General features: G+C 39.7%; 1 protein-coding gene across 1 annotated transcript in view; it reads left to right on the top strand.

The window, feature by feature from the left end:
- LOC133542406 (kinesin heavy chain-like) overlaps positions 1-16,944 on the top strand; it is a 396,917-nt gene extending 379,973 nt beyond the window's left edge. Inside the window, exon 29 of the mRNA XM_061886494.1 lies at positions 8,286-16,944. The gene's annotated coding sequence lies outside the window, so the exon portion shown is untranslated. The remainder of the gene's footprint in view (positions 1-8,285) is intronic.
- The last annotated feature ends 268 nt before the right edge of the window (positions 16,945-17,212 follow it).

The following is a 17,212-nucleotide window of genomic DNA, read 5'->3' as shown; positions in this document are numbered from 1 at the left end:
TTTTTAAGAATTTAGTTTGACTCCACAAAAAACTTTTGACCAAACTTAAAGCTCTGAATAATTGTGTTGTTTTTTATGGTCATACAGTAATTTGACCATAATAAAACCTTTCATTTTAGTATGATGTGGTTTTAAAGAAAAATGGTTCGCCTGCAAAAAAAAAGCCACCATATAAAGCCAACAAAAATTTTAGCATATAGTAGCCCCGCCTTCCGCCCGATTGTAGCTGGGGTAGGCGCCAGCGCCCCCCGCAACCCCAAAAAAGGAATAAGCGGTTGGAAATGGATGGATGGATGGATAGTCCAGTTAAAGTCATCGAGAGCCTTAGTATTTGTATTTCCAGAGTGTCACTGAATGCACCACGCTCCTACAGTACATCTAGCCAAACAATTAAGGGCAATATGGAACTCACCCGCTGCCCTGATTAGGTTTGCAGAGAAGGTAGAGAAGAATATGCAAAGTAGCTACCTCGTATTTATTTTACTATGTATTTTAATGGCTTTATAAAAGTCTCCTAGCTCTGTAATTAACCTTTCACTCGCTCTTCTAAACACTTCCTATGCTCTTAAACCTACACAATTTGAACATATCACATTTTATATGGGTACTCATCGTTGAAGGAGGATTAGATTAGATTAGATAGTACTTTATTTATTCCTTCAGGAGAGTTCCTTCAGGAAAATTAAAATGTTCAGCACAATCCCAATTCAAGATCAGACAAACATTACAGGGAGACAGAACAGGATCACTGACAGGTCTGCTGGCTTTCAGCGCCCCTTACAAAAAAGATGAGATACAAGTAAACAGGGGGGGGGGGGGGGGGGGCCTATTAAAGAGAAAAATAGAAGATTAAAATAAAATAAAATAAAAAAATCGGTCTAAACCTGGGCCCTGGAGAGGGGGTCCAGACTGAGGCCAAGGGAAAAAAACAACAGCTCATAGCCATAGTACACATCCCTCTTACATGTGTGTAAGAGGGAAACATCAAAGAACACAAAGGACATTAAAGACATTAAAGCAGCGGATGCAACCAGCCACTTCTACATACAGCTATGAATAAAAAGTAAAAGAAACATATACACTGTGGTGGCCGCTGCGGTGTTCCACGCCATCGTCCGCTGGGGTGGAGGGAGCATGGCCAGAGACAGGAGCAGACCCAACAAAGCAACCAAGAGAGCCGACTCCACTCTCGGCCACCAACCAACTCTCGGCCAGTGTCCAGTCCGCATAAATGAGCGAGGATACGTCCAAGGAGACTGAGGTGTCCGACACCTGCTCACCCAGCCAAGACACCGCGAAGCCTCTCCGTTCCGCAGCCCTGTCCTCTCCTCCGCATCTCCTCCAGTCCCTCCAAACCCACTCTGGTGTGGCAGAGACCCATCAGCTGGTCTCCATGGCCAAAAGGCTACCGGGAGGCAGATCCAGAAGTCCACAAAAAAGCACCGCAGAGGTCACGAAAGTGCCAACCCTTGTCACACAGTCCCAAAGGGTCCCAAACCAAAAGGCAAAACATATATAATAACACATGAAAACAAGAGGGAAACACAAAATGATGACACAAGAGCACAGAGCTCCTGCCAACAGCAGCCACTACAGTAGCGCCATCTTGGAAAATAAATAAATAAATAAAATAAAAAATGAGGGGGAGGAGGATGAATTAGCTCTGCAGTATTGACATGGATAAAGGTGAAGGTGGGAGTTCATCAGGTGTGAATGGCATCTTCTGAGAGAGAGTTGCTTGTGCAGGTTTGTAAAAAGATTGACTTTGTTTTGCTAAAACAATTGTAGGGGAATAAATTAGATTAAAGAAGTAGTTGAATAATTGTGCTGGTATTGTTAAACTGTTAGCATAAGTCATTAGAACATCCCTAGTTTGTATATAGAATATCTACAGTACATGTACATACAGTCCTGGCCATACACTTGTAAAGAACATCATGTCATGGCTGTCTTGTGTTTCCAATCATTTCTTATTTTTTTGTGATAGTGTGATTTGAGCACATACTTGTTGGTCACAAAAATCATTCATGAAGTTTGCTTGTTTTATGAATTTATTATGGTTCTGCTGAAAATGTGAGTAAATCTGCTTGGTCAAAAGTATACATACAGCAATGTTAATATTTGCTTACATGTCCCTTGGCAAGTTTCACTGCAATAAGGTGCTTTTGGTAGTCATCCACAAGCTTCTGCTTGAATTTTTGACCACTCCTCTTGACAAAATTGCTGCAGTTCAGCTAAATGTTTTGGGTTTTCTGATAGGGACTTTTTTCTTCAGCATTGTCCACACTTTGGACTTTGGAAAGGCCATTCTAAAAACGTCATTCTAGCCTGATTTAGCCCTTCCTATACCTCTTCTGAGGTGTGTTGGGTGTCATTGTCCTGTTGGAACACCCAACTGCGCCCAAGACCCAACCTCCAGGCTGATGATTTTAGCTTGTCCTAAAAAAATTGTAGGTAATCCTCCTTTTTCATTGTCCCATTTAAAGCACCACATAACTTTTCCTCCAGAAGGTCTTATCTTCCATGTGATGTCAGATGAAACAAAAACTGAGGTGTTTGGCCACAATACCCAGCAATATGTTTGGGGGAGAAAAGGTGAGGCCTTTTATCCCAGGAACACCAACCATACCAACAGGCATAGTGGTGGTAGTAGTATTATGCTCTAGGCCTGTTTTGCTGCCAATGAAACTGGTGCTTTAAATGGGACAATGATAAAGGAGGATTACCTCCAAATTCTTTAAGCCTAGCTAAAATCATCAGGTTGGGTCTTGGGTGCACGTTTAAGTCTTGACTTAAACGTGTGGGCAATGCTGAAGAAGCAAGTCTATGTCCGAAAAGCAACACATTTAGCTGAACTGCACCAATTTTGTGATCCAAAATTCAAGCAGAAGCTTGTGGATGGCTTCCAAAGTGCCTTATTGCAGTAAAACTGGCCAAAGGACAAGCAAATCTTAACATTGCTGTATGTATACTTTCAGGGGCGCCGCTAGGGATTTCGGGCCCCATGAAAATAATCTTTACAGGGCCCCCAACACATAATTTCATATAATTTCTTCATCATTAGGGGCCTCTCTGGGCCCCCCTCCATCATGGGCCGCTAGACTCCGTCTCCTTTACCCCCCCTTTTCGGCGCTCCTGTATACTTTTAACCCAGCAGATTTGCTCACATTTTCAGTAGACCCATATTAAATTCATAAAAGAAGCAAACTTCATGGATGTTTTTTGTGACCAACAAATATGTGTTCCAATCATTCTATTACAAAAAAATAAGAGTTGTAGAAATGATTGGAAACTCAAGACAGCGATGACATGATGTTCTTTACAAGCGTATGTACACTTTTGACCACAACTGTACACTTTGAAAATCTGCAACAAAGTGAGAGCCCAATAAATGAACGGTGGTATGGCAAATGTACACTTTAAACTAAAGACAATCTGTTTGGTGCACTTTTCATTCTCTTCTAGATCCAGATTCAGAATTGGATCTACAGAAGTATAATTATGGGCACATTATCCAGTTCCAGAATGGAACCGTTGCCAATGTGGAATACAAGAAGTGCTTCATTTCAGTGCTAAATGAACATGCTTACCGGTGGTATTGTACAAATTTTATATTGCAAGTACAGTAGTTGTTGTAATATCCTACAATAAATATATTGTAGGTAATGTAGTAGTAGTTATACTGTACAAGTCACTACTTGTAAGTAATGTACGAAAGCCAAAAGAAGTGAAGTTTTCACGTTGTGTAAATGGTAAATAAAAAGAGAATACAATGATTTGCAAATACTTTTCGACTTATATTCAATTGAATAGACTGCAAAGACAAGATATTTCATGTTCACACTAACTTTGTTATTTTTTGCAAATAATGATAAACTTAAATTTAATGGCAGCGACACATTGGCCGGTGTGTTACATAGCCTTTCCTTTTAACAACACTCCGTAAAGGTTTGGGAACTGAGGAGACACATTTTTGAAGTGGAATTCGTTCCCATTCTTGCTTGATGTACAGCTTAAGTTGTTCAACAGTCTCCCTTCTGCTATTTTAGCCTTCATATTGCACCACACATTTTCAATGTCTGGACTACAAGGCCAGTCTAGTACCCGCATTCTTTTACTATGAAGCCATGCTGTTGAAACACGCACAGAATGTGACTTGGCATTGTCTTGCTGAAATAAACAGGGTCGTCCATGATAACGTTGCTTGGACGGCAACATATGTTGCTCCAAAAGCTGTATGTACTTTTCAGCCTTAATGGTGCCTTTGCCTTGGCCACTAATACGCTCCCATACCATCACAGATGCTGCGTTTTCACTTTGACCCTAAAACAGTATAGATGGTTCTTTTCCTCTGTGGTCCGGATGACACGACGGCCACATTTTCCAAAAACAATTTTGAAATGTGGACTCGTCAGACCACAGAACACTTTTCCACTGTGCATCAGTCCATCTTAGATGAGCTCAGGCCCAGCGAAGCGTTTCCGGGTGTTGTTGATAATTGGCTTCGGCTTTGCATAGTAGAATTTTAACTTGCACTTACAGATGTAGCGACCAACTGTAATTACTGACAGTGGTTGTCTGAAGTGTTCCTGAGCCCATGTGGTGATATCCTTTACACACTGATGTGGCTTTTTTATGCAGTACCGCCTGAGGGATCCAAGGTGCGTAATAGCATGGCTTACGTGCAGTGATTTCTCCAGATTCTCTGAACCTTTTGATGATATTACGGAGCGTAGGTGGTGAAATCCCTAAATTCCTTGCAATAGCTGCTTGAAAAATGGTTGTTCTTAAATAATTTGCTCAGGCATTTGTTGACAAAGTGGTGAGCCTCGCTCCGTCCTTGTTTGTGAATGACTGAGCATTTCATTGAAGCTGCTTTTATACCCAATCGTGGCACCCACCTGTTCCCAATTAGCCTGTTCACCTGTGGGTTGTTCCAAATAATTCTTTGATGAGCATTCCTCAACTTTCTCAGTCTTTTTTGCCACTCCTGCCAGCATTTTTGTAACAAAAGACCTAATATTTGCAAAAAATAACAAAGTTTACCAGTTCAAACATTAAGTATCTTGTCTTTGCAGTCTATTCAATTGAATACAAGTTGAAAAGGATTTGCAAATCATTGTATTCTCTTTTTACCTACCATTTACACAATGTGCCAACTTCACTGATTTTGCGGTTTATAAAAGTAGTTATATTGTACTAGTCTCTACTTGTAAGTAATGTAGTAGTGATATTGTACAAGTGACTGCTTGTACAATGTAATGTGAGGGTAAAATAATTAACTTAGGAAGGTTTGCAGGACATTCTCTATGTTCTTCATTGCTTTGTTTTTTTGGTTGTGCAAAAATGTGCATGTTATACATTTTTTAAATAGCGGTTCAAGCACAATTTTTCAAGTATTGCCTTGTTAGTATTATGTTGGAATGTAAACAATACTCTTCACTCATCTAGTGTGAACAAAAAGTTGTGTGTGAAGCTACTGAGATGAGAATCAGCACCTCCAAGTCCGAGTCCATGGTTCTCGCCCGGAAAAGGGTGGAGTGCCATCTGCGAGTTGGTGAGGAGATCTTGCTCCAAGTGGAGGAGTTCAAGTACCTCGGAGTCTTGTTCACAAGTGAGGGAAGAGCGGATTGTGAGGTCGACAGGCGGATCGGTGCTGCGTCTTCAGTAATGCGGACGCTGTATCGATCCGTTGTGGTGAAGAAGGAGCTGAGCCGGAAGGCAAAGCTCTCAATTTACCCGTCAATCTACGTTCCCATCCTCACCTACGGTCATTAGCTTTGGGTTATGACCGAAAGTACAAGACCACGGGTACAAGCGGCCGAAATGAGCTTTCACTGCCGGGTGGCGGGGCTCTCCCTTAGAGATAGGATGAGAAGCTCTGTCATCCGGGAGGAGCGCAAAGTAAATCCGCTGCTCCTCCACATGGAGAGGAGCCAGATGAGGTGGTTTGGGCATCTGGTCAGGATGCCATCTGAATGCCTCCCTCGGGAGGTGTTTTAGTCACGACCGACCGGTAGGAGGCCACGAGGAACCCAGGACACGTTGGGAAGACTACCGTATTTCCTTGAATAGCCGCCGGGGCACTAATTAATTTAAAACTTCTTCTCACTCCTGCGCTTATTCAAGGCATGCGGTAAAAGTAAGTAGGCGCTAATAATTTCAAAACCTCTTCTCACCCCTGCGCTTACCAATGGCATGCAGTAAAAAATTGAGTGTGATGTAAGGATACCATCATGAAAAGCACATTTAATAAAAAAAAACGTTATTATGGTTATTATTTTCAGCACCGAAGGCTTGGAATAACCTACAATCGAATATTCAACTTAAAACCCTTGTTACCCATCCATCCATCCATTTTCTACCGCTTATTCCCTTTCGGGGTCGCGGGGGGCGCTGGCGCCTATCTCAGCTACAATCGGGCGGAAGGCGGGGTACACCCTGGACAAGTCGCCACCTCATCGCAGGGCCAACACAGATAGACAGACAACATTCACACTCACATTCACACACTAGGGCCAATTTAGTGTTGCCAATCAACCTATACCCAGGTGCATGTCTTTGGAAGTGGGAGGAAGCCGGAGTACCCGGAGGGAACCCACGCATTCACGGGGAGAACATGCAAACTCCACACAGAAAGATCCAGAGCCTGGATTTGAACTCAGGACTGCAGGACCTTCGTATTGTGAGGCAGACGCACTAACCCCTCTGCCACCGTGAAGCCCCATTAAATGAATTTAAAGCTTGTGTGAAAGAATTGCAGTCTACCTTGTTTGTATGCACATTTGTTATATTAGCAAGTTTTAATGTTTTAAATGTGATGTTTTATGTGTTGTTTACTGTTTTTAGTGTAACCTTGCTGCTGCCCTCTTGGCCAGGTCTCCCTTGGAAAAGAGATCTTTGATCTCCATGGGATTTTACCTGGTTATAAAGGCTACCGGTAAATAAAAAATAAATGAAAAATGGTCTTACCTTTACTTATAAATGAAATCCATGCCAGCTCCTTCTGATCAAAAGCATCGATAACTTGTTCATAGAAGTACTCCTTATCTTTCTTCAGTTTTAAAAAGTCTCTCAGAAAACTGCTATTAGACCACTGCTAACAGTTAGCTCGGGTGTGGGCGACTTCCCTCTCGTTCTGCTCCGTGGGTGATCTCTTTATCCCAGGACCACCAAGAAAAGACATGGCTGCAGCAGTTTGACTATGTTTATTTTTCAATAAAATCTCAGTCCAGGTCGCTCTTCCGCTCGCTCGCCGGGCACGGCTGCTACAGGTAGCTTCTACAGCTGGCATGCCCTGCCTGTCTGTCGGACTGTCGGCTCCACAGGTGGTACCGGTATAATAATAAAACATAGCTGCTTACTGTTCTTTTTAGCATACCGGTATTCAATAGCTTGGACCTTAAATCCTACTAAAGAGCTCTTGATCTTCTTCCCTTTATGCAATGTGAAATTGTTGAAATAAGCCTCCTCCATTTTGAAAATGATGACAGGGGAAGTGTCACTTGTGACGTCACGAATTTGACCCGGCGGTAATAGTAAGCATGCGCTAATTATTTTGCAAAGCGAGTTTGACCCGGCAGTAATACAAAGGAGGCGGATATTACATGCCCGGCAGCAATTCAAGGAAATACGGTTTGTCTCCCAGCTGGCCTGGGAACACCTCGGAATCCCCCAGGAGGAGCTGAACGAAGTGGCTGGGGAGATGGAAGTCTGGGCTTACCTGCTTCGGCTGCTGCCCCCGCGACCCAACCTGGGATAAGCGGAAGAAGATGGATTGATGGATGGACAACATTTTTGTGGGGCTAATAATGTGAAGATGATTAGATTTTGTTGTTCCCGTATTTTCCGGGCAAAATTTAGCCTAAGAGGTTATCTTAAGGTCTTCAGACAAACTGTCAGACTGAGCAGACATGTTTGTATCTCCTGTCTGGGATCTCCTGCAGGCTCTGCATGAACTCTCCAAAGTCATCACACACTAACATCACCCATCCATGCATTGAAAAAAAAGTAGTACAAAATGTTTTGAAGTGAAGTGAGTCGGACTCGGGTTAAATCCCTAACGAGTGGAGATGAAATATTAGTTCTGCTATATTTGACATTGTGTGAAGTCTAAATGTGGCCCCAAAAAGCTCTCTCTGCATATTCCAAAGCTTTCCTGGGAAAAGGATGTGACACGTTACCTCTGGCAAAAGTAGCTGCCATCTGTCTTTGCGCTCATGTCTCTCTCCGCTGCACTTTCTCTCTTCCAGGCTCACCGTTTACTCTCTAAACGTGTTTTGCAGATGATCGGCCATCTGGTAGCTCCATCCTCACCTGCTGTCAACCCACCTTCAACTTCTTTGGTGCGACTTCCTGTCCCCTGCTGCTCCCTCTTCTTCTTTTTCTTCTGCTTCTGTCACTTCCTTCATGGGTGACGTGGCGAGGACTGCGAAACAGATGTAGATGTGGAGGTGACCACTGCACACTGTTTGTCAAAGCCTAGTATGTTGTTATTGATATTCATGTTGCAGGTTGACCCCAAAAAAAAAACAGAACCCATAAAAATGGCATAAATCCTACAAACCTTAAAGGCTTACTGAAATGAGATTGTCTTATTTAAACGGGGATAGCAGGTCCATTCTATGTGTCATACTTGATCATTTTGCGATATTGCCATATTTTTGCTGAAAGGATTTAGTAGAGAACATCCACGATAAAGTTCGCAAATGGAGAAAAGCCCTGCCTCTACCGGATGTCGCAGACGATGACGTCACATGTTGAGGGCTCCTCATATATTCACATTGATTTTAATGGGAGCCTCCAACAAACACAGCTATTCAGACCGAGAAAACGACAATTTCCCCATTCATTTGAGCGAGGATGAAATATTTGTGTTCGAGGATATTGATAGCGACGGACTAGAAAAAAAAAAAGTAAAAAAAAAATAAAGCGATTGCTATCGTGCTGCATTGAGACGGGTTCATATGTTTTTAGAGACATTTACTAGGATAATTCTGGGAAATCCCTATCTTTCTATTGTGTTGCTAGTGTTTTAGTGAGTTTAACAGTACCTGATGGATGGCACAAGCGGGAACCGAACCTGCAACCCTCAAGTTGCTGGCACGGCCACTCTACCAACCGAGCTATGCCGCCCCACAAAACAGTTTGGATAATGAAGATGAAGTCTAATAAACAAGCTTTGTTCTTCTACAACACCACCTAGTGTTTCAGTACAACAGTTTGTCCAACAAAATAAAAACAAGAGTTATACCTCTCACATCAAATAAACAATCTTTTGTCACAGTTATTTGGTGTTGAACCCCAAGATGCAGAGACGGAGGCAGGCATATAATATGAAGATATTATTTAATATAAATGATAGAACAAGAACAAACAAAAAGCGTGGGCGGAATAACAAACTAAGGGAGCTAGCACTGGAAGCTAGAAAACAAAAAAGAACTTTAGCATGGAAGCTAGAGGATAGCAAACAGAAAAACTGGGAATAATTAATGGATTTCCGCTACGACGACCAGGACAAAATGTAGCACGACAGGTAATAGCTGAAAAGAATCAGAGACACGACAAGAGCAACATATGGTAACGACAAGTCCGAATGACAATACAAAACAATGATCCAGCACTGACTGGAGGAACAAAGCAGGTGAAATAAGAGCTGGCCGATTGACATCAGGTGTGACCAGATGCCAATCAGCCGCAGCTGAGTGAAGACAGGACACAGGGAGACCAACAGGAAGCTGAACCAAAATAAGAGCACTAGACAGGAACTAAGGACAGGAAATACTAAACACAGAGGAAACAGACAAATGCAGAGGAAAAAACTAAAACATAGACAAACTGTCAGGGGAAAGCCTGACATCTTTACAGCCTGCGTTAAATTTGATGAGATGACAAAACAGTTTAGCCAGTACTGATATTTCAACACTGATACAGTTTGCAGTTAAATAAAGGAGTGAACATACCAGTAGACAACGTTTTGGGACAACGTTCACGACACATCGTCTGCTGCAAAACATCAAATAGTTTTCTCCTTCCCTGAGTACTTTCAGTATGAGGACAAGTGTCTCCAATATTGTCCACACCTGTCTCCATCTAAACACAGCATTGTGCTCTTAAACGCACGGCTGGAAGCGAGAGAAAATGAGGTTAAACCAAGCGCTTGGCTCTGTTTACTCCGAGGGGAAATCTCCGCAGCAAAGTCCGTGTAGTTGGTCCGCCATGATTATCAAGCCAAACACCGTGAGTGCGCATGCGCCTGACTTCATGTTGCCGAAAATGCAATATTGAAAATGCATTAATAAAAACTTAAACTGTATTACTATCGCAAATTATCATTATACTGTTTACTGTTACATCCCATTAACAAGTAAAAAGTCAAGGACGGTCGTGGATCTTGCTGTAGTTGCCGCGGTAAAATTCGAGCCCTGCAATTATTATTATTATTATTATTATTATTATTATTATTATTAATAAATATAATTGCAAAGCAAACATCCTGTTGGGGGAATATTTTGACTTTAAACTGAATGAGCAAGGTGAGCTCATCAACACGGATAAATGAGTCATTATGCCAGACTTACGAAAACACCCAACTCGGGACGGCTAACGTTCACATTTAAACCAATACAGCACCAGTTCCCGGGAATCGATACCGGTACACCGTGGTACCGAGTTTTAAGTGTGTTAATAAATATTAGAGCTGTCAATTTTCTTTTTTTTTTAAATCAGATCAATGACATGTTGGATTATTCATCATTAATCACAGTTGATACTTACCTGCATAATTCAAATTTGCTTAAGAAAAGGCCCCAATATTTGTACACAACCGACATGTTATTGTCAGAATGTGATTCAGGAATGTTTTTTTCCTTGGATGCATGTCATGTATTTGCACGAAACCTAGTAAAAGTTTGATATCAAGTCCTTTCAGGCTGTATTTTGGAGTGAAATTTGCCAGCGAGCGCACCTGTCTGAGTCTCCTCACTCATGTTGTGGTGACCGTTAAGGTAAAATAACTTGTACGGTCAAAATCATTTGCATAGTTTATCTATTTGTGTATATGATTACTGTGATCCATTTTTGTGATTAATCACATGTGTTAACTTGTTTATTTTGACAAGCCTAATAAATGTAATTGTTGTTATTGTAAACATTTAAACAGGAGCTGCTCATGATAAATGCTGTCCAGTTATCTTATTACAATTACAGTTGCAAATCCAAGACGTTAGCTGGCAGTAGTGTATAGTTCATGGTGTGTTGTTTTAGTTTTTGTTGTGCCCCAGAAAGTGTTAATACTGAAAGTATTGTACTTGCAGTGTTTGTACATGTGTGCTTAAAAACCTTGAAAGGCTTGGATTTTAATGCTGTGCTTTCATGGTTTGAAAAATGCTTGAATTTTGGGTGCAGTGCTCGGAAAAGCTTGGAAATGTTCATCATATTGCTTGGCAGTCTAACTCGATAGGCTAATTATGAAATGGAAAAAAATAAAATATGTTTCCTTAAAAATGAAAGCCACACGCTTGATCTGTTGGCTTTGCACGAGCCCTTACATTAGGTTTTTGTCATGACAGAGCCGTATATAGAGGACGGTGGTGATTCGGTCCGTCATGCCGGGAGGTTGTCGTTTTAATGAACATTGGATGGAAAATGACGAATACAAACTTTGGATAAAATGTGGCATGTGTAGCCTGCTAAAAAGTATGCAAAAAGGAAATCAATGGCAGAATGGGCTCTCTCAAGTCATATGAAAGGTAAGCCACAGAGATTACTAACCCTACAAGTTAACTAATGTTAGCAAAATTTTCGTTTTTTAACTCTTTGCTACATGCTTATCCTAAACTGTGAGATCAGGGTTAGATGACATGTTAATTACGGACAGTTATTACCAGCTTTGAAAGGAAAAAAGCATCAATGATAAATTATAATGTTAAGAACTTCCCTAAACCAAAAATGGATTTCTTATCATCGCCACACTTGTAAGGCTAGATGTGCTTAATGAAAGGCGACTGAGGTGTTGGGAAACAAACACGATATTTTTAATTTATCATCCTTATATAAATGTGGAACAGTTTTTTTTAATGAATGAGTTAAATTGACATTTTGAGGGTGCGTATATTTATATTACATAATGCGATTTACATGCATAAATACGCTGCGAATCAATCCGTGATGTTCTATGTCATTGAGAACAAGAAATTTGGAAAAACAACACAAATGGAGACACGTTTGCAAACACCAATTACATTGAATAGTCACACTGGTTCATTTTGCATGCCCCAATCAGTTAATGATAACTGCTGCTTCAATGTTAGGCATAGCTTTTAGCACATTTTCACTATTTGTCCTCCAGACAGCATTTGGTGACCTCAAACAACAAGGCTATGGATTGATTCACTCTGGTTTTCGCCTTTTGAAGGCTACTGGAAAAACTGGAAAATTCATCTTGAAAATCCTTAAAAAGTGCTTGAATGTGGCCATGGAAAAGGTGTACAAACCCTGTATTATCACGCAGCAGCTGTTTGATTGTAATGTGCATCTTTGTGAAAGTTTTCCCCCCAAAAATGTGAAGGTGTTTAAATTGCCATGTAAAATCGCCAATGCTACTCAGTAGCTTGTCGATAGCAAAGCCAATTTATCTTAGCATCAAACTAGCGTATTTTTGAAAAAGTAGAACTTTACTTAACTTACATCTGAGTGTTTGTTTTTTTTTGAGTCAGTTTATTTGTTGCCATTGAAAATTGCAACGTTACCTATTGTAGAGGCAGTTTTGCTCAGTGCTGCTGGAGTGATCGCCAAGTGCCAAAGTGCAAAGAGCAAATCGGCACTGTTATATTTTATGTGAATTAGTACCGGTAGGATCGGCGGGATCGGTCGGTGCTAAAAAAGTGTCGGATTTGGTCCTCATCCCTACACCCTACCCAATTTTGCCAACTGAGGAAAACACTGCACTGAATTCTTGATTTTCATTGTTTGTTAACTTATTTATTTAGGATAATAAAGTTAATCACCTGCCAATTATATTGGGAAAAGATACTGATGAATAATAAGTCAATTGCATTTTAAAGAATTACTTGCTTTATTAATATCATATTTTATGATTACAATAGGGTTCAAATTTGTGTAAAAAGTGAAAATGCCAACAAAAACATTGTTTATCGACAATATATCGTCCAACAAAATGTGTCATCACATATATTGTTCCAATATTTAATTTGTGAACTTGTAAAAAAAAAAACCTCGAGAAAAAGAAACATTTTAATTAACGGATTTATTAAAAAATTTGTGGGTTCAGTTTTTTTGGGTCACCCTGTATTATTATGTTTTATGTTTGTTTATGTATTTTTTACATACTGTCTTGTTTTCTGCACATTTCATCAGGTGATGAAAACCAAACACTGTTAATGTAATGTATGTCCATCAGTCCAAACCTATTTACTACACTAGAAAATTCCATACACATGTTACAGAATTATATTTTTAAATTGAAAGAGAAGTCTAAAAGTGAAATATTGAATTACCATTGCTGGACCTAGTCTTTCTGGTAAAAGGTTTGCTCATACTGAAGTAAATGATGCATCTGTTGGGTTCTATTACTAAGCCCTGAATGAATGCAGGTTTTAGTGAATATTCCCAGCCAAGTGTATTACGGTAGTACTTTGTCACTGATTTATTATTGGAAAAGTTACTTCGCTAGAACTCGTGCCAGCAAACTGTTGTCCTCCATGACTCACTGATTTGGTTTTGACATGTTAGAGAAGCATAATTCCATTATCGGAACAAACCTAAATTGCAAGAAGTCTAATAACAGAAAATCACACGCTAGAAAAACAATTTTTTTCCTGATTTTTTTTTTTTTTAGTTACATGAAACTTCGATTTAAGAACTTAGCTTATTCCTAAACAACATATTTGCACAGTGAAGCACATTCTCCATTAGAAACAATGGATAAGATTCCGGCCTCAACAAAAGTCCATATTTTAGTAAAAATGTTGTACAATTGGACCACAATATAAAGTGTATACAATACCATTTATCAAAGAAACATAACAAAAGGGCGGTGGATTAAATTCTTATTTATGAACAAGACAAAAAACGACAACAGACTGCTGTGTGGTATGCGCTGCTCTGCCAACACACACACACGCACACAGAAGTCCCTTTGGTGCCCTGACAAACGATCAGAAATCACACAAATACTCAATTTTAACAACCATATTGCAAAAATAATAAACATTTTAAAAAGTGAAATACACCCACATTAACATCGGCAAAAGAGGAGCTAACGCGAAAGGAGCAAACAGAGGTTGGAGAAGGGAGGGGCCTTGTGTGCTCTTGGAAGAGGCGCCGCTGAACAAGAGGTAGTCTTCTCCTTCTCCTGACATGTTAGAGAAGCGTAATTCCATTATGGCCACAAACTTAAATTGCTAGGTTGACGTTAACAGCACAGCCAAAATCTAAATAACAGAAAACGACACGCTGGAAAAAATAATTTTTTTCTAGATTTTTTGTTTTATTACATGAAACTTTGATTTACCAACTTAGCCAGTTCCTAAACAACTTATTTGCACAGTAAAGCACATTTTCCATTAGAAACAATGTAAATACGAATGAGATTCCGGCCTCAACAAAAGTCCATATTTTAGTAAAAATGTTGTACACTTTGACCACAATATAAAGTGTAAACAATACCGTTTATCAAAGAAACATAACAAGAAGGTGGTGGATTAAATTCCTCTTTATGAACAGGACAAAAAACGACAACAGGTTGCTGTGCCCTCACAAACGATCAGAAATCACAAAAACCCTTACCTTTAACAACGTAATTGCTACAATTATAAACATTTCAAAAAGTGAAATCCACCCACATTAACATCGGCTAAGGCGGAGCTAACGCGAAGAGGGGGAGAAGGGAGGGGCCATGTGTGCTCTTGGAAGAGGTGCAGCTGTAAATGAAGTCTGCTCTGGCATCGTTTTCCAGAAAAGTCTGGTCTCGTCACAATTAAAACCTGCTGTGGTCTGTTGTGTTTTTGGGACTCATATTAGAAAAATTGACAAAACTTAGTGAAGCACTGAGCAGTGACTTATAGTGTCATGTGCGACACAAAATTAATGAACGAACCGTTCGTAATTTCATAAACTGTACATCAGATCAATCAAAGTTTATTTATACAGCCCTTAATCACAAGTGTCTCAAAGGGCTGCACAAGTCAGAGCGACATGGACAAGTTCTTAAATAGAGGGGTTCGTAAATCGAGGTTCCATTGTGCTTGTTGTCGGGTACCAGTTTTTTTCGGAAGTGAATAGAATTGATTAACATTGAGGAACAGGTGTGCTGGCAGGACAAGGAACAAAAAGTAAAGGTGCTGCAAAACCCAAAAGACAAAACAGGAAATGCTCACAAAAAGGAGAACACACAGGAAAAATAACACACAAAGTCCAATGACACTTTCACTTGAATGCATGTCATTGATTTACTCAAAATGTGCTAACAGTTTGGCCTAAAGTTCATTCTGGGTGAAGTTCAGAGTGACATTCCCATTGACCGGACCACTGACCGAGTAGCAAACTGTGCCCCCTCTCCTACATATATTCTCCAAATAAATTGTGTGACTATTCTGCATATATATATATATATATATATATATATATAATTCATGTGATTAATCACATGTTATTTTTGACAGCCCTACGTTGTACAGATGCACATTATTTATGTTATTTTGCTTTGCAAACATGTTTTTCTTTCTCGCCCTCTAATGTAAAAGTTGCAAATACTAGATTGTAGTTATGAAATGAAGTGTCTGTCGTCGTTTGGCATCCGTTTGCATGGGGGGGGGGGGAGACGTGTAGCAACTGTTTTTATGTCCACATTACTTGCAGCTTGAGAGTCAAACTGTTTGTTTGCTACTACTTGATGTTTAACCCCTGTTGAACGTGAATTCATGCGAATTGTCTCACGTCGCACTTTGAGTGCTTGTTTCCAGAAAATGACGCAATGGGAGCCAAAGTCCCGTATGAAGCTGAGGTCACTGGAGGCAACACTCTGAAAAATAGACGGGCGAGACAAGAAAATTTCTGTGGCTCTTTGTGCATGTAATAAAAATAAAACCAAGTTTCCTCAGAAGTCGAAAATTGGTCTTTTAAGAGGCCAAATATTTACATTCATATGACCAAAAGACAGTACAACTATATACCTGCAGCAGTAAAAAAAAAATGGGTAACACTTTAGTATGGGGAACATATTCACCAATAATTAGTTGCTTATTAACATATGGTTAGGGCTAGAATTGGGGTTGGGGTTAAGGTTGGGGAAGACTCTTAGTTAATGGCATATTATAATAATGCCATGCAGAATAAGGCATTAATAAGTACTTAATAATGAGTAATTAAGAGACAATATGTTACTAATTTGCATGTTAATAAGCAACTAATTATGTGTTACTACACAGTGGGGCAAACAAGTATTTAGTCAGCCACCGATTGTGCAAGTTCTCCCACTTAAAATGATGACAGAGGTCTGTAATTTTCATCATAGGTACACTTCAACTGTGAGAGACAGAATGTGAAAAAAAAATCCAGGAATTTATATTGTAGGAATTTTAAAGAATTTATTTGTAAATTATGGTGGAAAATAAGTATTTGGTCAACCATTCAAAGCTCTCACTGATGGAAGGAGGTTTTAAATCAAAATCTCACGATACATGGCCCCATTTATTCTTTCCTTAACACAGATCAATCGCCCTGTCCCCTTAGAAGAAAAACAGCCCCAAAGCATGATGTTTCCACCCCCATGCTTCACAGTAGGTTTGGTGTTCTTGGGATAGAACTCAGTATTCTTCTTCCTCCAAACACGACGAGTTGGGATTATACCAAAAAGTTCTATTTTGGTTTCATCTGACCACATGACATTCTCCCAATCATCTGCTGTATCATCCATGTATCCATTTTGGTATAAACTCAACTCGTCGTGTTTGGAGGAAGAAGAAAACTGAGTTGCATCCTTATATATATATATATATATATATATATATATATATATATATATATATATATATATATATATATATATATATATATATATATATATATATATATATATATATATATATATACATATATATATATACACATATAATATCGGCTAAAAGTTTAGACACACCTTCTCATTCAATGCGTCTTTTTTATTTCCATCACATCATTCATTTACCATGAA

This window comes from Nerophis ophidion, linkage group LG02 (genome assembly GCF_033978795.1).
Source record: "Nerophis ophidion isolate RoL-2023_Sa linkage group LG02, RoL_Noph_v1.0, whole genome shotgun sequence".
Classification (NCBI taxonomy): Eukaryota; Metazoa; Chordata; class Actinopteri; order Syngnathiformes; family Syngnathidae; genus Nerophis; species Nerophis ophidion.
Note: the sequence above shows the minus strand (reverse complement) of the source record. Positions and strands in the feature narration are given on the sequence as shown.